The 23,756-nt window shown below is 46.9% G+C and overlaps 1 protein-coding gene across 2 annotated transcripts in view; it reads right to left on the minus strand.

Annotated features, from left to right (window-relative positions):
- The window catches only part of LOC147641872 (uncharacterized), a 49,674-nt gene that overhangs the window by 1,239 nt on the left and 24,679 nt on the right, over positions 1-23,756 (minus strand). The window lies entirely within an intron of this gene.

A 23,756-nucleotide genomic window follows, 5' to 3' on the forward strand; every position in this document is an offset into this window, starting at 1 on the left:
TTGAGAAACCAATCTTGACACAAAAATGAGAATTTGGCAGGTCCAGTGCGCAGATTTTCTGTGACCACTGGGCATGAATTCGAATTCCAACACCTAGCTGTGTGTGTGTGTGTGTGTGTGCACGCGCGCGCGTGCACATACATACATGCATATAGCTATGTATGTATGTATGTATGTATGCATTCACGTATGTATGTACGCATATGCATGTGTGTCCGCATGCATGCATGTGTGTCCGCATATTCATGCGTCTGTGTGTGTGTGTGTGTGATGAACGTACCTGTGAGTGTGTGTGTGTGTGTGTATCTCTCTCTCTCTCTCTCTCTCTCTCTCTCTCTCTCTCTCTCTCTCTCTACATTGAGTCGTGACCTTGGAGGACGAACCAAGCTCGGCACTTGAAACCCAAAGGTGAGGACGCTTTGGTCTACCTAATGGATGGCATATGGATGGAGAGGAAAATGGAATTTTAGATAAGCAAGTAACCAAAGCCGTGCCAATGATATAACTTTTATGCCAAAGTTTCACAACAAGGCAATCATGCAATACTCACTTGTTGTACCAGACATATTCTCAAACAATCAAAAGCACCTAAAGACATCAAGATCTGGATCGCAGAAGAATTAACCCCAATGCAAACCCAAACCCAAACCCAAACCCCCACAAATTAGACTCAACTTTGAGTTGAGGTGAATGTAATTGATGCCTGGCATCAAAGCTTTATTAGATGAACAACAGGAAATTTCTCTTTTGAAGTTGTTTTTTCTCTTTATTAGGTTGACCAATTTGTGGATGTTTTGAAACCGTCCTTGCACTCGTGCATGTGAGGGCAAAAGGACGAAAGGACCAAATGTGCAAGAGATCAAAGCAAATCAACACAGCATGAAATGGATGAATAAGTGTATGTATAATGGTTAATGAAATCCAGTACAAGAGGCCCTCTACTGTGAGGTGACTCTGAGAACTAGACCGTTGAAGCAGCAAAGACAAGGTCGGAGCTGAAGCATGGTCGGTGACGAAGGTTCGCGTCGAGGACAGCGGTGGCTCTCCAATGTAGTAGCTGTAGTGGGCAGCAGAAATGCAGTGGTGCAGGCTCTAGTGACAAGGGTGCTGTTGTACCCTGATGGATGCAGACTCTGATGACGAGGGTGCTGATGTACCTAAGAGGTGCAGGGCTGGGCGGCTGCCAGAGGACTGCACAGGAGCAGAAAACGCAGAAGTTGAAGATGATGAAACATAGGAGGTTGCCGGGCTGCTGCTGCTGCAGAGGGTAGAGCCAACAGCAGAATGGTGCATGCAGAAACGTGGGCTGCTGCTGCTGTGTGCAGAGGAAGAAGACGACAAGGCTGCTGCTGAAAAACGATGATGATGATTCAATCTGCCTGCAGTGCAGAGGAAGCGCCGGCAGCAGAAGTCGATTTATGTTGATTATATCTTGTGCCTTTGCTGAATTATGAAGCGATTGCTTATTTATGTTGTTGAGCTGCTGCTCGGCCCAAAGAAAGTTGTCGGCCAGCAGCAAGACAAAAATACAAAAAAAAACCCCCCTTTTTGGGGTAAAATACCATTTTTGGGCATATTTTCACACACCCCCTCTCGGGCCAAAAGGGGACCATGAGAGAAGATGAAGAAGATGGTTATTGGGTGAAGAGGAACATGATGAAGTATTTGGCTTTGGTTGTTGCAGGTGTAGATCAGCTCTTCCAGAGCCAGTATCTACGCCTTCTGCTCTTCCAACTTGGTACTCTGGTCTGCAATCACTCGCATCATCTGTTGGAACATCTCTTGTACACTCATGCCTAATGCCCTAGCTGGACTACTTGGTGCACTTCGGTCCCAAGGTTCTTGGTCTCTCTCACCGTCGTAGCTCGCCATAGCAGGAAAATGCACTACCTTTCCGGAGCGCAATCTGACCATCCACTGTGTGTGTGGGAGACTTCCGGAGGCTGAAAACCAACCGTCCTTCGAGGGACAGGAGTCACTCCGGAAGGGGTGGTCCACCGGAGTCTGAAAACCAACCACACAAGCGAGAAAAAATTTCTGGTTTCTTGCTGAATCTTTACACTTGAAGTAGGCTCTGATACCATTGTAACATGTGGAAGCTTCAAGGGAGATCGGTAACTTCAATGCTCAGAAATCAGCAAACGTTTCATGACGGGAATAACGCACAAAACTGAAAATAGATGTGCAGAAAAATAGAGAGAGAGAGAGAGAGAGAAAGAAAGAAAAAAAGAAAGCTGTATTAACGTCTACTAGAGGCCGAACTCGACCTATGAGACAAATCAATGTACAACTGTCAATGTCTTCTCGATGTACTAAAAAAAGAGGACACAATGAACATGAAATAAACTATGAAAGTATTGAGCTAGTGGGGGGGTGTGATGGATGGAGCACTACTACTAGAGGCTCAGTATGCAACCTATATGCGCAGGGTATACAAGAATGCAATGCAGATCTGCCTAGCTCTAACCAGTACCATAATGGGGGTGTAATATGTGATACATAGGCGATGGCGAGGCAAAAATACCTTGGAGCATGATCTCCGGGTGTGAGTGTAAGTGAGCTAGCCGCTCCTAGATATGGTGCTGATGTCGAGCCCGTATCTCTGTGATCTCCCTCTGATGTAGTCTGGGAGTCTGGTGGCTTGGTGCTCTCAGTCTCCGTCTGGCTCAGAGGTCCGCAGCGCGCTGAAGTGTAACCCCCTCCTGTGTCAAGATAGGCACTGGGATAGATCTCTGGAAGAAATCAATGAGCTGGAACTGTTGCCCACCTCTCCCTATGGTATGAGTCCGTAGCAGTGTCTCTCTGTGGCGCTGTGTCTAGCAAGAACTGGCCAAATCTGCGCTGGTCTCCATGATCTGGTGGAGTGAGGGATGTCCACTGAAGATTGTGGTGTATCTCTCTCTAATGACACTATATGCTCTGCATCTACATACATAATGTTCCTCACTCTCAACCTCCTCCTGGCATAGTCTGCATATCCTCTCTGCTCTGGGGATCCGTGCTGCCCTACCTGCCTCAATCTCAAGTTGGTGTGATGACACTCTGAGCTGGCCAATCACCACTCGGGCACTGTGAGGGATGTACACATCCATGTATCCAGGTCTCTGTATGAATCCATCCGCTGAGATATGCATAAAATGATCTCTTTAGTATAGCATCTTCGGCGGTAGAGGCTGACTAGGAGTAATCCAAGTCTCTTCAGTGTATCGCTGCCATAAATCCTGCCGAAGGACTCTATTCCTCTCACTGTGAGAGAGCTGGATGTGTGGTGCATGTATATCATACTGGAAAGGTAGCAGGTGATCTATGTCAAGACCATGCTGAGTGAGCCACTGTATCATCTGTGAATACCATGATCTCCTATCTCCACTCTCTGCAAGCTGCCTGGACGCCTCAAAAGCTCTATGTGAGAGTCGATCTGATGGCATATCTCTGATCCTCCGTATGAGGCAGATCGTCTGGAGGGCCTCTACTAGCATAGGAGGTGCAGCAAACTCCGTCCGAACAATGTCATGTGGGACGGAGGGTTTGCTGCGGATCACCCGTGAGAGCATGAGAATCTGAGGCCTCTCTATCTGAGATCATGTGGAGGTGGCGAGCCCAGGTGCCCATACTGCTGCAGCATACATCAAAGCAGGGGTGACTAGTGTGTCAAACAACCACCCCTTCGTGCGGGGCTCCTGGAAGTGTGCCTGGTGACACTGTCTCTCTAGCATGGCCAGAGCTGCATACCCTCGTGTGAGTCTATCCCTGGCTGCCTGTGCCATAGTAAATCTTCTTGGCGGAGTCGTAAATGTAATCCCCAGGTACACATATGAGTCTACCACCTCTACCTGTCCTCCTGCTATAGTGTGAAGATGGCTTGTCGTCGAACCAGCCCTGAAGTGTGGAAAATCATGGCCTTGGTTTTCCCAAGGTTCACTGTAAGCCCCCTTTGTGTGCAGAAGTCATCGAGTGCATGGAGATGGTGCTGTAGTCCCATCCGCAACTCAGAGACCAGAATAATATCATCTGCATATAGCATAATGTGGACTGTGGTACCTGAGATGTCTACCCCGTCCCCACCACCATGACCAATGAAGTCAGCCACCTCATTGATGTATAGCCCAAATAGTGTAGGAGAGAGTGGGCATCCTTGCTTCACACCTATGGTGCTAGCAATAACATCAGATAGCCCCCCGGGGCATCGTATGCGCCCGAAGACCTGCTCATATAAAGCATAGATGCCCCAAACCATCTCTAATGGGATCCCCAATGACTGTAGGCGCTGGAAGAGTCTCTCTCGTGGCACCGTGTCAAATGCTTTGCGGAAATCCACAAAGCAGCAGTATAATCTCTTCTCCCGCGCCCTAGCCTAGTCAATCAGACATCTCTGAGTGAATATATGGTCAGTAGTGGAGAAAGCTCGTCGGAATCCAGCCTGCCCTGGTGCTCGCAGTCCCTCCTTCTCTGCATATGAGCTCAACTCTGCCTCAAGCACTACGCCATAAAGTTTGGCCAATGTATGACCAATCATGATAGTCCTGTAGTTGCTGGGGTCTAGCATGTCTCCCGCTTTGTGGAGAGGCATGATGGTGTGCATAGTCCACTCAGCTGGTAGGCCCTCCACTAGTGCCCTATTAAAGAGGTGAGCAACAAAGGGTCCCAGTGTGTCAGCTGCATAAATAAGATGCTCACTCTGTATACCTATGTGATCAGTCGATCTCCCATGCTGTAACCGGCGGATAGCTCTCTCTACCATCAAGGCGGTAAAGAAGGTAGAGGTGGTAGGGCGGGATTCCTATGGCTGTGGTATGGGCGGCTGCTGAGGGATATGGTAGAGGGTCTTTGCATATGTGTGCCATGTGTGTGGATCCTCAATCGGGGTACGACGGCGAGGCTCTCTCATCCTGCACCATGCAGTGGCTGCATCTCTGCTCATGAGTAGGTGGTATATATCCCAGTACTGTGCCTCCTCATATGCACGCCTCTTACGGCGTGTGAGGATCCTCATCTGTCGGCTCGCCTATCTCTGGGTAATGGTCCCCAGTGCTCTCTGGGCACTGAGGTGTCTATATAGCTCTCTGCACTCAACATCATACCACCGATTCTGGGGCATGCTCCCAGATCTATCTGTGTGTGCAATGTGTGTATGATGGGGGAAGCTGCGGGTGGCGGCCGTATGTAGTAGAGATGACAGCTGGGTGGTGAGTGTGTCTAGAGGTGACAGGGGATCCATCTGGAATAGCCCGTCATATACATGATGCTCATATATGTCTGCCAAGTCATGGGTGAAGTAGAAAGTTGTATGCGATGCCTATGTGGGCTGTGTGGGTGCTGGTGTGGAGCTCACCAGTGACAGTAAGAGGTACATGTGATCTGCACCAATAGGACAAGGGGGGATGGTGAAAGATGTCACTGCCTGTGTGGTCTCCATGGACCCCATGATGTAGTCCATTGTGCTACCCCCCGTGATCGTGGAAAGCATGTCAGTGCTCCTGAATCCTGCCACTGTCTCATCCCGTTATAAATAACGAGATGGTGTCGCGCTCCCAGCTCAAGTAAGTGATGACCATATCTGGTGTTATCCGGCCCCATGTCCTCTGACACCCTGCAAGCTCCCATGTGTTAGAAGTCATCTCCTGTCTTTATCAGACACCAGGGCCTCTGTTGTGGGTGTGCCCGCCCTGTATAGGTGTTTTATCATTTTTCCTCACTCCCCGTATTTTTTCCCCATTTTTCCCTATTTTTCCAGGGTGTGGGAGGCAGTGTAGGACCTGTCGGCTGTACCAGATGCTGGCCGACTGGTCACAGGCAGTCCCAGTTGCTCCCTGCTGCTGGCCGACTGCACTCATGGGGCCATATAACTAGGCCCCATTGCCCCCACATTGTATTCATTCAGTTTTCCTCGAGATCTTGTGTATAGAGAAGTGTTATACGCCTCTCTCTCTCCTCCTCTTGTGCTGTCTATTTTCTGCACTCTACTTGCTCTTGTGGTCTCAAGTTTGGTTATCATTTCCGCTACGTATTTTGACATGGTATCAGAGCCCTAGGCTCTTGATAGATCTTGGGAGTTTTCTGAGCAAGAGGAGCATAGTTACGTTGCTGATTGGTGGACTGTTTGGACTGTTCGGGAAGAGAAGCTGCAAGAGGAAGGCGGGCTAAAGTGCTGGACAGCCACTTGCAGGTTTAGAGTTTTTTTTTCCCACCCACCCACCCTTTTCAGTTACATCCCCACGATGGCAGATTTGTTAGAGATGGCTGAGAAGCATGTGAAGATAACGACTCTCCCCACGTTCCCAGTAGACCGTCGGTTGGACGGGAACAATTACGGCATCTAGAAGGTGATGATGTAGTCTGTGTTGGAGTCATATGACCTTGCTGATTTCATCGTTATCGAGGTTCCAAGGCCGGAAGCAGAGGAAGGGGAGTTACTGTCGATGAAGAAGGACCGAGAGGCACAGGCACAGATGTGGGATCGTGTCAACGCCAGGGTCCGGTCATTTATTTTCCTCAATTGCACACCACAAGTAATCAATCACGTAAAGCACATGACGCTGGCCAGAGGCATATGGCAGCACTTGGCTTCTCTTTATAACAAGGTATCACCCATGAAGAGGATCTCCTTGGAAGTGCAGATGCGGGTTATGAACCCTGCAATGTCATCGACGATGCGGGAGTACATTAACAAGCTGCACGCTCTTCATCAGCAGGAAGTCCTCCAGGCTGGGAAGGAGATATCATCTGAAGACATGGCCATTACTTTACTGTCCCACTTGCCTGCTCAGTATTCCGCTTTCTACTCCTCTTTGATTACGAGTGGCAGGCTCAGCACCATTACTTGGGAGAAGCTTGTGCCCATGGTCTTGGACCAGGAGGAACGTTTCACGAACCCTCCTCACAGCGGAGGTTCGGAGGCCTTAACTGGCCAACGGTCGAAAGGCTGGAATAACAGCAAGGGTAAAGGGAAGGCTTCACCGGAGAAGTCTTCTGATAAGAAGCCCGACACAGAACGAGAGAAGCTGAAGGCCGAACGATCCTGCAATGATTGTGGCGAGAAAGGCCACTATTGGAGGAAGTGTCCTAAGCGGACTGGGAAGAGTGCTGATTCTTCAACCTCAGCTGCAAAGACTCCTGCATTTGTGCACTTAGAGATGATGGACTCCGATGCTTCATCGTCTTCGAGCGAGGAGGCAGTTGGCTTCACCGCGAAGGATACCCGGGAATGGATTCTTGATAGTGGTGCTTCCAAGCACATGACTCCGTCCCGTGACTTCTTTTTGGATCTGAAACGGTAGTCAGGTCGCATTTTTATTGGCGACAACTCCACTATTCCGATACACAGTGAGGGCCGGATGGAGATTATTCCCGACGGCAAGGGGGACAAGCATGCTTCCCGTGTTCTTTACGTCCCTGCTCTGGGTTTTCATCTTCTGTCAAAGTATGAAGTATGCAAGACTGGCTTTCGGGTGGAATTTGAGGAGCATTCAGTTGCTCTACGGGACCGTGAGACTGGCTAGGTTGTTTGGGAAGGCGGTGTGGAGAATGGTATCTACAAGCTCTCTGCACTCTCCTTGTTGACAGATTCTCAGGTCGGAGATCTGTGGCAGTTTTGTTTTGGCCACTTAAATGTGGACGCACTGCGGCGAGCTTTCCGAGACCAGATGGTGGTTGGCTTGCCAGATGTTGGCAGTAGGCAAGGACGTTGCAGTTCTTGCATACGTGGTAAGCAACACAGGGAATCCTTTCCGAAGCAGGCTTCCAGGCGGGCTTCGAAACCATTGGAGTTGATTCACACTGACTTGTGTGGACCTCAGCAGACACCATCATTGGGAGGATCTCTCTATTTTATGCTGCTTGTTGATGACTGTACCAGATTCACGTGGGTCTACCTTCTTTCACAGAAGGACCAAGCTTTTGCACGGTTCAAGGATTGGCACGTGATGGTGGAGAAAGAGTCTGGATTGCAGGTAAAGACTCTCAAGGCTGACAAAGGGGGTGAATTCTCCTCGACTGTATTTCTCAGATTTTGTGCAGACCATGGCATCAAGAGGGAACTGGCCAATACCGGATCGCCTTCAGAGAATGGAGTTGTAGAACGCAAAAACAGGACTGTGGTGGAGATGGCGAGGACCATGCTGGAGCATCATGATCTTCCTCGTCCACTTTGGGGAGAGGCTGTGGCAACGGCTGTCCATACCCTCAACCGGTCCCCAATGACTTCAGTACCTAATATGACTCCGTTTGAGGCATACTTTGGCAGGAAACCTGATGTCTCGCACTTCCGTGCTTTTGGGAGTGATGCATATGTACATATTTCGAAGAAGCAGAGGGGGAAGCTTGACTCCAAGTCCCGCAAGCTTATATTCGTGGGGTATAATTCTCTTTCCAAGGGATACAGATTGTATGTTCCAGACAGGAATGAGATTGTTGTCAGCCGGGATGTGGTCTTTGATGAGCATGTTCCAGTATCCACTGTCGAGGAGCCGCCACTTCTTGGAGATCCAGAGGAGTCTACTGAAGATTCCCAGACCATTGCTCCAGTTGTTCACCCTCAATCAACACAGGAGGTTGAACCCGCAACTGGAGTAGAGCCCCCGCAACAGCAGGAGGCTACACGATCTGTTCAAGTACCTAGGTGGTTGTTAGACACCCTTCGGGAGTCAGGTGTCACGGAGTTACTCTCCGAGTGGACCACAGAGGACGGCCCTTGAAGATCACACAGAGTCCGAGACAAAAGCAATACAGCGGAGCTTCTTCAGGTAAACTATGCTCTGATGTCTCGTATTATGCGAGACAAGGAGCCCACTTCCGTCAAGGAAGCCCTATCACAAGATACTTGGAGGAAAGCCATGCAGGTGGAACTTGATGCCATCGAGAAGACCAACACATGGGAGTTGGTACCGATGCCATCGAAACGGTCAGTCATTGGTATCAAATGGGTCTTTAAGACCAAATATGCGTCAGATGGGTCGGTGGACAGCTAAAGGTTATGCTCAGCAGCCATGCATCGACTACGAGGATACCTTTGCACTGACAGCACGGATGTCCACAATTCGGACCGTTCTTGCCCTTGCTTCTTCTCAGAGGTGGCCCGTGTATCAAATGGATGTAAAATCTGTGTTCCTTAATGGTGACCTACAGGAGGAGGTGTATGTTGAACAGCCTCCAAGCTTTGTTGTTCCAGGATCAGAAGGGATGGTTTACAGGTTACGTAAGACCTTGTATGGTCTTAAGCAGGCTCCCAAGGCTTGGAATCAGAAGATTGATTCCTTCTTTGTTCGGACTGGATTTCAGAGATCGGTTGCAGATCCTAACCTGTATCTCTTTCGGGAACGCGGCATGGTTACGACTATCATCCTTTATGTGGATGATCTCATTCTCACCGGCGGTCATGTGGAGCACATTAGCGTAACGAAGGCTGCCTTGTCAAAGGAGTTTGAGATGACCAACTTAGGCTTACTCCACTTCTTTTTGGGATTGGAGATCTGGTAGACCCAAAGGGGGTTTTTTGTCTCTCAGCAATGGTATGTTCATGAGTTGCTTGAGGCCTTTGGGATGGAGAACTGCAAGCCTATTACTTCGCCGATGGACCCAAACACAAAGTTAACCGTTAATGATCCTTGTGAGCCAGTTGATGCCTCGCAGTATCGGAAGTTGGTTGGTTCATTGATCTGGTTGCTGAACACCAGATTGGACTTGAGCTTCTCCGTGGAGCTGTTGAGCTCTTTTATGCAGACGCCATTGAAGTCTCATTGGGACGCAGGATTGCGGATCTTGCGGTATCTGCAAAGTATGAAGGATCTAGGACTCTTTTACACAGGAGGGGATGGAGTCAGACTCCAAGGTTGGAGTGACTCAGATTGGGGAGGAGATCCAGACACGAGGAGATCTACTTCAGGTTACAGTTTTACCCTCGGCTCAGGAGCAGTTTCTTGGAGCAGTAAGAGGCAGCCAACGATTGCCCTATCTTCGACAGAGGCAGAGTACTGGGCTGCTTGTGGTGCTACTTGCGAGGTTGTGTGGTTGCGGAGGCTGCTAGGCGAGATTGGGTTTCCACAAAAGGAGCCCACAGTCATCCCCAGTGCGATAACCAAAGTTGTATAGCTATTGCTCGGAACCCGGTCTTCCATGCCCGGACCAAGCACATAGAGATACAGTATCACTTTGTACGTGAGAAGATCTTGGCTAGTGACATCTTGCTACTTTATTGTTCGACGGAGGACAATACGGCGGACCTCTTTACGAAGTCTCTACCTCAGGCTACGCTCATGCGGGGTACTCCAGCTCCCTTGGGTTGATTTCACAGCTAGGAGCTGAGAGAGGGGGTGTTAGAAGTCATCTCCTGTCTTTATCAGACACCAGGGCCTCTGTTGTGGGTGTGCCCGCCCTGTATAGGTGTTTTATCATTTTTCCTCACTCCCCGTATTTTTTTCCCATTTTTTCCTATTTTTCCAGGGTGTGGGAGGCAGTGTAGGACCTGTCGGCTGTACCAGATGTTGGTCGACTGGTCACAAGCAGTCCCAGTTGCTCCCTGCTGCTGCTGGTCGACTGCACACGAGTGATGGCCGACTTTGATATGCTGGCCGACTACTGTATTTTCAGGTCGTGGGCATTTCAGGTCCAGTCGGCTGTCCATCTACTGGCCGACTGCACTCATGGGGCCATATAAATAGGCCCCATTGCCCCCACATTGTATTCATTCAGTTTTCCTCGGGATCTTGTGTATAGAGAAGAGTTATACGCCTATCTCTCTCCTTCTCTTGTGCTGTCTATTTTCTGCACTCTACTTGCTCTGGTGGTCTCAAGTTTGGTTATCATTTCCGCTGCGTATTTTGACACCATGTCCTCCACGTCCAGTGTGTGCATCACCTCGGGGTGCTCGAAATCATAAATGTCGCACTATCGGCTCTGTGTCCGTGCATTGAAGTCCCCCATAAGGAGGACTTCCCCCAGGTTGGAGTAGTGTATGATCTCATCTAAAAGGGCTGCAGAGAAGACACAGTATCGGGTCCCGAATACCCTCTGTAGGGCCCCCACCACGAATGGTGTATTTGCTTTTATTAGAATGATGCAAAATCTGAAATATAAGACTGAACCTGAACCTTCTTGGCTGAGATAGATCTCGGCCCTTGACATTCAATCCTTCACCCTTGCGTTACCTTCTCCCTTGGCTGTCCTGGCCCTTGAGTAACTGCAGCACCTTGTGAATTATGAGATAGATAGACTAAATTTATGCCTTCCTTTTTGGCCTTTTCAAATGTAAAATCCCTTAAGTAATGTCAACCTTAATATTTATAAGGTTGGGTGTTCACACATATTTAAACATTGGCTGGACATTTGCTTTAATGTGGGTGCCCAACATTATTAAAGTTTAATGATAATAATGTAACAAGTATTGCATGAAGAAATTCCTTTTCTCCACACGTGGATGGTTGGTGGGAGAGGGATTGATGGAAAGTACCTAGAGGGATTGATGGAAAGTACCTACTTGGAAGCTGGACCCGCCTGCCTGGATCCGCCTCTGTCTACTTGTTGTACTCGCCTCTATCTACTAGCTTGTACCCGCCTTTGTCCAGCACCCTATACCCGGCTGTACCAACTTGTACCTGACTGTACTCGATTGTACCTGTTGTACCAGCTTGAACTTGACTCTACCTGATTGTACTTGTTGTATCAGTGTAAGCCCAACGGAGCATGCAGTGACAGATGTAACCACGTGTACGAGAGATAGAGAGAGAGAGAGAAGGGGAGAGCAAGATGGACATAGGGGATTTACACGGTACACCACATTGAGCAGAGAACAGGCCCTGCCCCCTCTTCAGGAATTTATTTCAGGAACAATCCACGGGCTTTTCCAAGCCAAGATCAATACAACAAATGAATACAATATCAAACAAAGGTGTTGATGTCGAGATCGGGTCGAGGTCGTCTTGTCGAGGCACAAGATAGTTGATGCCTAGCTCACCACGAGGATGACCCACAAAAGGCTTACACCGGGCTAGTACCGATATCAAAAGAATCCAATTGATGTTCTCAAGTATCCACAAAAAGCTCCTTCTTCCCAATCCAATCCTTTCACTACTAGAGGTGGTGGTTCTTCAAACGGAAGCTACCAACATGTGACAGAAAGTCTAGCAAACAGGAGGCAGAAACTCTGTTTTTGGAGCAACGGAGATGCCGGCGACAGGCGGCGGCGTTGGTGAAAATAGCCCTAGGCGGCAGCAAGCAGCTCTAGGCGGCGGCGCTTCTTCACAGGGGGTGGAGAGGTGGTGGTTGGTGCTGCAAAAGGTTGTAGAAGTAGCACACAAGAGGGTTGATGATGTTCTTTCTTTTCCCAAGGAGTTCTCCACGTGTTTCTTCTATGAGTCTCCAAGATTTCTTCAATGCTCCACCAAGAGGGTGCTTGGTTCTTTAAATACTTGAGGGGAGGCTTGCTTTTACCATGCTTCGCTTTTGTTTTTACCACTTGGCTTTTGCTTTTATTTTAATAATAAGTAAAGTTCTTGGTTTTAACTTCCGGGCCTTGCTTTTTGGCCTTGGAGCTGCTTTTTGCAAAAGCGGCTTATAGCTTTTTGACTCAGTTCAACGACCTCTTTCCAATGGTGCCCTCAGCTTTTTGGTCAACAAAGTTTGACTTTTGCTTTTTCTTACTTTTTGACCCAGACGAGTGCTTTTTCCAATTCCAACTTTAGGGACCTTGTTTCCATGTGTCCATCATCCTGTCCATGTGTCCGGGCATGAGTTCTATCGTGTGTAAAGAGCATGGAGGACCAAATAGTTACATTCCCTCCCTCTTATATCACCGTTGTCCTCAACTGTGGCATAGATATGGTACTAGCCCCATCTAGTGCTCTTGTGCATCTGGTCTTTCCTCATATATGTGGTGTCTTCTGCTCCTTTGGTAACATCTTTATGCCTTTTTTTGACCAATGTCCTTGTTCTTGATGTTACATGATCTTCATAGCCTGAAGCAGGGGTTAGAAAATAAATGTATACTCACCTTCTGCAAAAACTAGACACAAGCTAGTTAACAAACAAGTATGCATCATTCGCGTCTACTGGGTATTCCAGGTACTGGCCAGGTAGTCTGGAGCCCAATGGACTATCACATGCCATAAATCCAAGCATTGTCCACGCATCAAAAACAGCACACAAAGTCAAAGAAATTCAGACATACATCAGTATGCAATGCACAAATATTGATCCTCTTGTTCATGGATTGTCCTGTCTGGTTTCATCGAAACCGTGTTGAGCCATCTGGTCACTAGGACCGCTCAGACTTTTCCTCAAGGCCACTGGGACCACCCGAGAGTTCATCAATAGTCATCTGGGCCATCTGGTCGCATTGACCGCCCAACTGTGAAATCCAATACAGTCATCTGGGCCATCTGGTCACAATGACCGCCTGACTGCGAAATCCAATACAGTCATCTGGTCGCAATGACCGCCCGACTGCGAAATCCAATATATCTAGCATCGTTGCGTCCCATATACAAATCTTGCTCCTTGGGTTTTCTGGCATCGTTGCCACCCAAACTAGAGCATGTCCAAATAACCATTATAAGCAAAATAATGATCAATTCCAGTTCTATATATACAATGAAGAGGGCTTAGAGATACAATCCCTCCCTCTTAAATCTTTCTTGATAACAAAAAGTCACAAAAATATGTTCCATTATAGCTCTAGAGATCCTCATCTAAAACTGTCATAATCTATTACATAGCCTTCATGATACAAAGCTGCTCCAAAAACTTCATGGCAGGATGTCAATATGATGATCTTCTAGTCTCTTCAGCTTCTTGATCTGTCAGGTCGGGACAATTTGCAGCTAAGTGTCCCTTCTTTCCACATTGAAAACACTTCCCTTCTTTGGTATATTCTTCGAGTTGCTTAAGAGACAATTTTCTTCGAAAGGGTGGAGGTTTGTCCTCACTCCTATTGTTCTTTTCTTGTGACTCGATTCTTGATGGGGATCGGTCTCTAAACTTCTTCCTTTGAGATGAGTCTCAATTGTGATTCTTTGATTTATCCACCATCCAAGGCATATGTAGAGCTTCAGCTTGCAAAGCTTTATCTTGGGCTTCTTCCAAAGTTTTAGGTCCCAACATATAGACTGCTTGATAAAGCTTTGGTTGCAATCCATTGACAAACTTTCGCATTTCCATCAATGGTGGGATAGGAGTATACGAGGTGAACTTCAATGAGACGACTGAAAAGTTATTAAGATATGTTGCTACACTTTCTCCCGCTTTTTGCTTTACCTCGTCCCATTCCTTTTGTACATCTGCTTCAAAGGTAGCAGGAAGGAACTTCTTGTTGAACATGATTTTGAAATCAGTCCATGAGGTAGGCTCGGTCCCTTCTTGGACTACCTTTAGCCACCAATTCAAGGCAGCATCTTTCAAGTGCATACGAACCGTGCGTAGTTTGGACTTTTCGTAGAAGTCCTCTCCTCCAAAGGCAGTGTCAAACTGTTTGATGAAGGATAGAGCTTTTCGAGTGTCCCGCTTTCCATAGAAGGTATCAAACTTTACGCTTTTCTCTCCTGGCTTGAAGTCTGCTTTGCCGATTGAAGGCTCCTTTGCCTTCTTCTCTCTTGCTTGATCGGAAGAAGCTATATTTGATAGAACGGGTCTGGGGGAAGCTTCTCTCTGTCCTCCATGATCAGGAGCCTCTAGGTTCTTCTCTAAAGGAAACCCCTTTACCTCGTAAGTATGCTTTAGCGGCTTCCACACCTTCGGCTTCGGTGGTCTGGTCTTTGATGAAATCCTCGAACATCTGAGCCCTTCTGTAGTCCTGTTCCTTCTTGGCTCTCCAAGCTAGGAACTCTTCATCTTGAAGATACCTTTTGAACTTTTGAAATTCTCGATATTTAGCTGATGTCATGACTGCGATCTCATGAGAGATAGACTGGCGGCCTTGGATCCCTTCTGGATGTCCTGGGTTGTCTTCAAAGTTATTCCCTCTTGAGGCCCTTGGTCTCCCTCAACTCTCGACATGATTGTCACCCCAGAAAAGATTTCTTCAAGAGAAATCTTGCTCTGATACCACTGTAAGCCCCCAACGGAGCGTGTAGTGACAGATGCAACCACGTGTACGAGAGATAGAGAGAGAGAGAAGGGGAGAGCAAGATGGAAATAGGGGATTTACACGGTACACCACACTGAGCGGGGAATAGGCCTCGCCCCCTCTTCAAGAATTTATTTCAAGAACAATCCACGGGCTTTTCCAAGCGAGGATCAATACAACAAATGAATACAATATCAAACAAAGGTGTTGATGTCGAGATCGGGTCGAGGTCGTTATCGAGGCACAAGATAGTTGATGCTGAGTTCACCACGAGGATGACCCACAAAAGGCTTACACCCGGCCAGTACTGATATCAAAAGAATCCAACTGATGTTCTCAAGTATCCACAAAAAGCTCCTTCTTCCCAATCCAATCCTTTCACTACTAGAGGTGGCGGTTCTTCAAACCGAAGCTACCAACATGTGACAGAAAGTCTAGCAAACAGGAGGCCGAAACTCTATTTTTGAAGCGGCGGAGATGCCGGCGGCGGTGGCAGGCGGCAACGCTGGTGAAAATAGCCCTAGGCGGCGGCAAGCAGCTCTGGGCAGCGGCGCTTCTTCACAGGGGGTGGAGAGGTGGTGGTTGGTGTTGCAAAAGGTTGTAGAAATAGCACACAAGAGGGTTGATGATGTTCTTGCTTTTCCCAAGGAGTTCTCCACGTGTTTCTTCTATGAGTCTCCAAGATTTCTTCAATGCTCCACCAAGAGGGTGCTTGGTTCTTTAAATACTTGAGGGGAGGCCTGCTTTTACCATGCTTTGCTTTTGTTTTTACCACTTGGCTTTTGCTTTTATTTTAATAATAAGCAAAGTTCTTGGTTTTAACTTCACGGCCTTGCTTTTTGGCCCTGGAGCTGCTTTTTGAAAAAGCGGCTTATAGCTTTTTGACTCAGTTCAACGAGCTCTTTCCAACGGTGCCCTCAGCTTTTTGGTCAACAAAGTTTGACTTTTGCTTTTTTTTGCTTTTTGACCCAGACGAGTGCTTTTTCCAATTCCAACTTTAGGGACCCTATTTCCATGTGTCCATCATCTTGTCCATGTGTCCGGGCATGTGCCTACAGTTTGGGAGTGCAATAAAAAGGGGATGAACTTCTCTCCTGAGAATTGAATTTGAATATTTGTGAAGTATTTATCTTTGTAATTTCAGATTCAGTAATTAATAAAATTAAATGTTGTTTGTACAAGTCTTGTCAAGGTAAAAATATCACATCCTATTGCCTTTATTAAGTAAGGTCATCAGGACGGTGACTTTTTCCCATGATTACCCTGACAGCGCCCTCACATTTTGGAGGAGCCAGTGAAGGTCATTTGGGGTATGAGAAAAATTGGGAGCAAAGCTGATTCGGGAGCACCAGGTATTGCTCCCTTGGCGGTGTTTCACCTTGCCAGGCGTTAGTACGGGCGTGCCTATTGGTGCACGGTCCCGGAAGACCAATGAGGGTAGGTGTTCACCTAGTGAAGGTGGGTCTACTCCGACAATTGATTCTTCACCAACAAAATCTTATTGTTTACCAATTCTACTCACTTCTTGTTATGGAGAAATCTGGCCTAGGGCCCGTGAACACTTGTACATATAAATACTCCAAGAAATACAACAGTATTGAGAGGGGGCCCGGCCCCAGTGATGGTGTCAAGTGTTCTTTGTTATTTTTAGTTCTAATGTTGCAAGTGTTGTCCATTGTTTGAATTAGTTAAAGTGATCTAAAATATGTGTATTTTATCTTCCGATTTGTCAGGCCTCCTGTAGGGAGCGGTTACATGCGCAACCAAATACAAGGTCCCTGCTCTCCCTCAAACACATGATGTCCATCGCGACATTTTCTAACACTCCTTCTTGGTGCGAGATCTGGACCTTCCCCAGAACTTTGACCACCCTCACAATGGGGCTCCCTTACATTTTTGGCGATAGCAAATGGATGGTGAGGGTCAGAGGGAGATGAACCTTTTAACACTTGCTCATAGGTTTATCTTTTACGAGCCACTCTTATTTGTTTTTCTTTCAACATGTTGATTCATCAAGTTTCTTCACATTTTCACATTTGCTTTTGACACACATGCTTCATTTCACACGGCTTTTTTTGGCCGTTAAAAACAAAACTGTCACAAGGTTTTTGGTGAGAACATAGGTCGATGTCACGTGCACACCCATGCCATGGCTAATCTTGTGCATGATGTCATGTGCACACATGTACATGCTAATCTCAGGGGCTAATCCTGGAGGCAACATGATAAAGACTCACTAGAACCAGATGTTTTGGAGCATGGAGTGCAAGTTTAGGCAAGGGATGGCCTGGAGTGGACTCAGGGACCTGTCGGCTGCGTCGGCTGTATCAGGCAAGTCGGAGTTGGCATTATTGTGTTTGGGTCCAGTCGGCTGGCCGACCAGCAGTCGGCCAGATCTCTGGCTGTCCAAGGCCTATAAAAGGCAGGTTTTGCTCATTGTTTTAGTGATTTAACTCCTTGTTGAGTTGGGTCTAGACTAGGATTAGGGTTTGTTTACCTTTTCCAAAAGGCAGCCCATGGCTGCAAGGGATTATGTACCTTTTGTACCATATGAAATATTGAATTTCCAGTCCCTCTCTCTCTCTACTCTCCCTTCTGTCTGCGTTTTTGCATCAGCATGTTCTAAGTGGTGTTTAGGGCTGAAAGAAGACTCTCAGAGCTTCCGCATGTAACATTGGTATCAGAGCATCAGGCTCAGCAAGGCTAAACAATGATTCAGTCCCATATGAAGGTGTACAGGTCCAAGGTACAGGAAAGTGCACACGTACGAGGCCCAAGGCAAGGAACACAAGACCGGGAAGAACTCCCAGGAGGGTGGTTGGTGGTGTTCCACAAAGCCCAAAGGGGATGGCAGTCCTGTGAGCGGCTTTCGGGCAATGGTTCCAAGGGAGGATGATCCTCCAAGGGGTGGAGTGAGAGTGCCAAACTCATTTCTCAGGAATGAAGACCAAGACGGTGTTCAAAGACAGGGCAAGAACGGAATGGGGACTGAATGGAACAGAGGCATAGATCTTATTCAGAGTTAGAGTGGATTTGGGACCGGGCCGAGCATTCAATGAAAAGGTTGCCAGAGCTGAAAGGATGACAGAGGGACTTCGGAAATGGAATGGGATGATGACAGTCATCCAAGAAGCAGATTGGAATCTTGTCATCAAGTTTAGCAGAGGGGGATGTCATGTGCACATACATGTACATGCTAATCTTAGGGCTAATCATGGAGGCAACATGATAAAGACTCACTAGAGACACAGAATCGGAGCATTGGTTGCTCTTTTGGCAAGGAGAGTGGACCAGTAGAGGACATGGGTGCTGTCGGCCAGTACACAGAAGTGGAGGATCCAATCAGCTGCAGCATATGATTATTTATGTCCAAGAGCTAGTCGACCAGCAGTCGGCCAGTTTACATGGTCACTTTCAGGCCTATAAATAGGCATAATTGCTCATCGTTTTGATCATTCAGCCCCTTGCTGGCTGGGTCATAGAGCTAGGAGTTTGTTTAGGTATTTTACTACCTTTTCAAGGCAGCCCATGGCTGCAAGGAATTATGTACCTTTTTGTAGCATATGAAATACTGAATTTCTCTCCCTTATGTATGCGTTTTGCATCAGCATGTTCTAGATGGTGTTTAGGGCTGAAAGAAGACTTTCAGAGCTTCCGCATGTAACATTGGTTGCTGGCTGGGTCATAGAACTAGGAGTTTGTTTAGGTATTTTACTACCTTTTCAAGGAAGCCCATGGCTGCAAGGAATTATGTACCTTTTTGTACCATATGAAATACTGAATTTCCAACTCTCTCTCTCTCTCTCTCTCTCTCTCTCTCTCTCTTATGTATGCGTTTTGCATCAGCATGTTCTAGATGGTGTTTAGGGCTGAAAGAAGACTCTTAGAGCTTCTGCATGTAACATTGGTATCAGAGCATCAGGCTCAGCAAGGCTAAACACTGATTCAGTCCCATATGAAGGTGTACAGGTCCAAGGTATAGGAAAGTGCACAGGTATGAAGCCCAAGGCAAGGAACACAAGACCGGGAGGAAAAGCTCCCATGAGGTTGGTTGGTGGAGCTCCACAAAGCCCAAAGGGGATGGCAGTCCTGTGAGCTAGGAAAGGCTTTCGGGCAACGGTTCCAAGGGAGGATGATCCTCCAAGGGGTGGAGTGAGAGTGCCAGACTCATTTCTCAGGAATGAAGACCAAGACGGTGTTCAAAGACAAGGCAGGAACGGAATGGGGACTGGATGGAACAGATGCATAAGTCTTATTCAGAGTTAGAGTGGATTTGGGGACCGGGCCGGGCATTCGGTGAAAAGGTTGCCAGAGTTGGAAGGATGACAGAGGGACTTCGGCAATAGAATGGGTTGATGACAGTCATCCAAGAAGCAGATTGGAATCTTGTCATCAAGTTTAGCAGAGGGGGATGTCATGTGCACACACATGTACATGCTAATCTCAAGGGCTAATCCTAGAGGCAACATGATAAAGACTCACTAGAACCAAATGTTTTGGAGCATGGAGTGCAAGTTTAGGCAAGGGATGGACTGGAGTGGACTCAGGGACCTGTCGGCTGCATGGAGAACAAGAAAAGACTGTGTCGGCTGCATCAGGCAAGTCGGAGTTGGCATTTATTGTGTTTGGGTCCAGTCGGCCAGATCTCTGGCTGTCCAAGGCCTATAAAAGGCAGGTTTTGCTCATTGTTTTAGTGATTCAACTCCTTGTTGAGTTGGGTCTAGACATAGACTAGGATAAGGGTTTGTTTACCTTTTCCAGAAGGCAGCCTTGGTTGCATGGGATTATGTACCTTTTGTACCATATGAAATACTGAATTTCCAGCGCATCTCTCTCTCTCTACTCTCCCTTCTGTCTGCGTTTTTGCATCAGCATGTTCTAAGTGGTGTTTAGGGCTGAAAGAAGACTCTCAGAGCTTCCGCATGTAACACATGAACAGTCTTAATCCTTGATTAGTTAGCAGTTAAGTCAGCATCATAATCCTCATCATAACAGCCACAGCATTACATCATCATCATCATCATCTTCAGAAGCATCTACAACATCTACATTAGCAGCATAAGCATGGGGCTGAGTATCCTGTCAGCAGCCTGCATTATGCAGTCGGCAGCCAACAGGAGGCTCAGGCAGAAGGCGGCAGCAGCCAGAAGAGGCATATGGCAACATGGTGGACACCATGTTATGCTAAGTGCACAATTTAATGGGATTTTATCCCTTGGTTCATGTCCACAGCAGGCCGACAGCCCCTGGTAGCTGACTGACTGCATCCCAAACACATATATAAGCAAAAGCTATCATTTCGGTCATAGGTCATCAAATCCATCAAGTCATTCTCATCATTCATAAGTCTAGTCATCAACGAGCATGTAGAAAGGAACTAGAAGGTCACCCCTATGGGGCTGACCAAGGCCCAAGCATGTACATAAAATCTGAAGGTGCTGAACAGTTAGGGTTAGGGTTTGGAGGTACTTCAAACAGAAACGTGAGAGGCAGAGAGAGAGAACACGACTCCTCTTGTATTCAGTTATAATAAAGTGAAGTACAATAGCCACATAATGAAGTGACCTAATAGATGTGTTCACATGGTCCGGCCATAAAGTGTGCCAGGTGGACCAAATCACTTATAAACTATTATAAGTGAAACTAAGCTAAAACTGAGGGGAAAAAACCTCCACTAACTGAAGTAAAAAGTGCCCCAGTAATCTACTGATGATCATTAGCACTCCTCTGGGTGCATACACAGCATAAAACCCAACAAACCCCCCTGGAGTGATATGTGATCACTGTACATCATCCACCAAAAGGAAACAAATTCAAAGCAGTGCGGAATGCTTCGAATTTCGGACGTGGTAATGCCTTGGTGAAGATGTCTGCCACATTCTCATCTGTAGGACAATAGATCAGACTGATATCACCTGCCTGGAGTCTCTCCCGAACAAAATGATAGTGAATCTCAATATGTTTCGTGCGAGCATGAAACACAGGATTCCTGGCCACAGCAATGGCACTCTGACTATCAGTATAGATAGGTGTAGGCTCCTCCACTGAAATATCCATATCAGTCATGAGACGACGCAGCCAAACACACTCAACGGTAGTAGTGTAGGCTGCTCTATACTCTGCCTCACAAGACGAAGTGGCCACTGTGGTCTGTTTCTTGCTTAGCCAAGAAATACATGAAGAGCCAAGAAAGAAACAATTTTCACTAGTGGATACAAGAGACAAGGTACCCTGCAAATACCGGAATACACGCTTCACAGCTTGCCAATGTGACAATCAAGGGCTGTGCATGAATCTGCTCAACTGAGATACGGCATACTGAATATCTGGCCGTGTAGTACACAAATAAATAAGGCACCCAACAGCCTGAGCATATGTAGTGGCATCAAAAGAAATACTGTCATCTTGTAGTGACAGTTTCATCCCAGGCTCCATAGGAGTGCTAATAGGCTTGCAATCCTGAAATTTAAACTTCTCCAGAAGTTTAGCAACATACCGAGATTGCAACAACCCAATGCCTCTGTTATCCTGCACAAACTGTATGCCCAAATAGTAGTGTACGAGCCCCAAATCAGACATGTCAAATGTCTGTTGCAGTATCTCTTTAAAAGCTGCAATTTTGTCATCATTTGATCCCATGAGCAAAAGATCATCTACATAAAGACTGATGACCAACAGATCTTTCTCTTCTTTCTTTACATACAAAGTGGCTTCTGATGGACTGTTCACAAAGCCTTGAGTGAGTAGGAAAGCATCTATCTTTGCATACCAAGCTCGTGGAGCTTGTTTCAAACCATACAAGGCCTTTTTCAACCTGCATACTTTCCCTTCATGACCATGTTCTGCAAAACCTATGGGCTGATATACATAAACTTCCTCCTCGAGGTCCCCATGTAGGAAAGCAGTCTTGATGTCCAACTGGTGAACAACCCAACCACGATGTGCAGCCAATGCAATGACACACCTACGTGTCGACATACGGGATATAGGAGCAAATGTCTCCTCATAATCAATGCCCTTCTTCTATGCATAGCCCTTTGCAACTAGACGGGCTTTGTACCTGTCAATGGATCCATCTGCATGTCTTTTCAACTTATAGACCCACTTAGTACCAATGGCTTTCTTGCCTTTGGGCAGATCAACCAAAACCCATGTTTGATTCCTTTTAATAGAATCAAGCTCATCCTGCATGGCTTTGTTCCAATGCACATTGTCTCGTGCATCCACAAATGAATCAGGCTCATCATCATCCTGTAAACTGGCTGCCATAACCATATTCAAATCCATGATGTGTGCATGCTCATTGGTCCTTGTCTCCCTATGAGTACGATCAGCAAGAGGACCCTCTAGATGGCTGTCCTGTAATGTCCTCAAATACCATCTAGGTATGTGTCTGACCAGTGGTGCCTGCTGCCCCATATTTGGCTCAACTTCTGGCTCAATTTGCTGCTGAATTTCTGCACCACCTTCATGATTAGCTAGCTGTTCTGTACCCTCATGGGTTGGATCACCAACTGTGGAATGAAACTCCATAGGTAGTAGACCTTCAAACACATCATTTTCAGCCTGATTTGCATCATAACCAGCCATGGATATTTCTGATTTCTCGTCAAAAATCACATCCCGACTAGTGAATATCTTCTTGGATAGTGGGTCATATAACCGGTAGCCCTTGCTCTCACGGCTATACCCAACAAAAATGCATTTTGTGGCTTTATCATCCAACTTCCTCCTCAACTCTTTGGGTATGTGTGCATATGCAAGACACCCAAAAGTACGAAAATGTGATACCGAAGGCGTGCGGCCATGCCAAGCCTCAAAAGGAGTAATGGAAACCAATGCCTTTGTGGGACATCGATTCAAAATATGACAAGCACACATGACAGCTTCCACCCAAAAGATATGTGGTAGCTTCTTTGCCTTTAACATACATCTGGCCATCTCCATGAGTGACCGATTCTTCCTTTCTGCAACCCCATTCTGCTGTGGAGTATAAGGAGTAGTATACTGATGTTTGATACCTCTACTCTCAAGAAAGGAATTCAACATGTGTGACATATATTCCCCTCCTCGGTCAGAACGGAGAGTCAACCTTGCACCCTGACTCTGTTTCAGCAAGTGCTACAAAGGCCAAAAATGCATCATATACCTGTGATTTCTGTGTCAACGGATAGACCCAGCATATACGAGAGAAGTCATCAATAAATGTAGCAAAATAGAAGCAACCTCCTAACGACTTCGTCTGCATGGGACCACAAAGATCACTATGTATAAGCTGCAACTTTGCAGTTGCTCGTAGAGCCTGATCACGTGGGAAGGAAAACCGATGCATTTTTCCCAAAATACATCCTTCACAAATGTGATCTGGAGGCTTCTCCATAAGAGGTAGGTCTGTGAACATGTTATGTCGCTGCATAAGCATAAGACTACCAAAATTTACGTGCCCCATGCGAGCATGCCATAACTCCGCATCAACCATAGCTGGAGTAAGATGCATTATAAGCAGACTGATCCACTGGCTGAAATGCATCCAACTGATAAAGTCCATGACATAATGTACCAGTAAGCATCAAGGTCAAAGCATTAGCTTTGTCTCTGACCATGCATTTGTCATCATCAAAGTGGACTTGCATACCACAGTGTGCTAAAGAAGAAATGGACAACAAATTCTTCTTTATCCCTGGTACATATAAGGCATCTGTAA

This window comes from Cibotium barometz, chromosome 1, assembly GCF_041138505.1.
Source record: "Cibotium barometz isolate CiBa-2024 chromosome 1, ASM4113850v1, whole genome shotgun sequence".
Taxonomy (NCBI): Eukaryota; Viridiplantae; Streptophyta; class Polypodiopsida; order Cyatheales; family Cibotiaceae; genus Cibotium; species Cibotium barometz.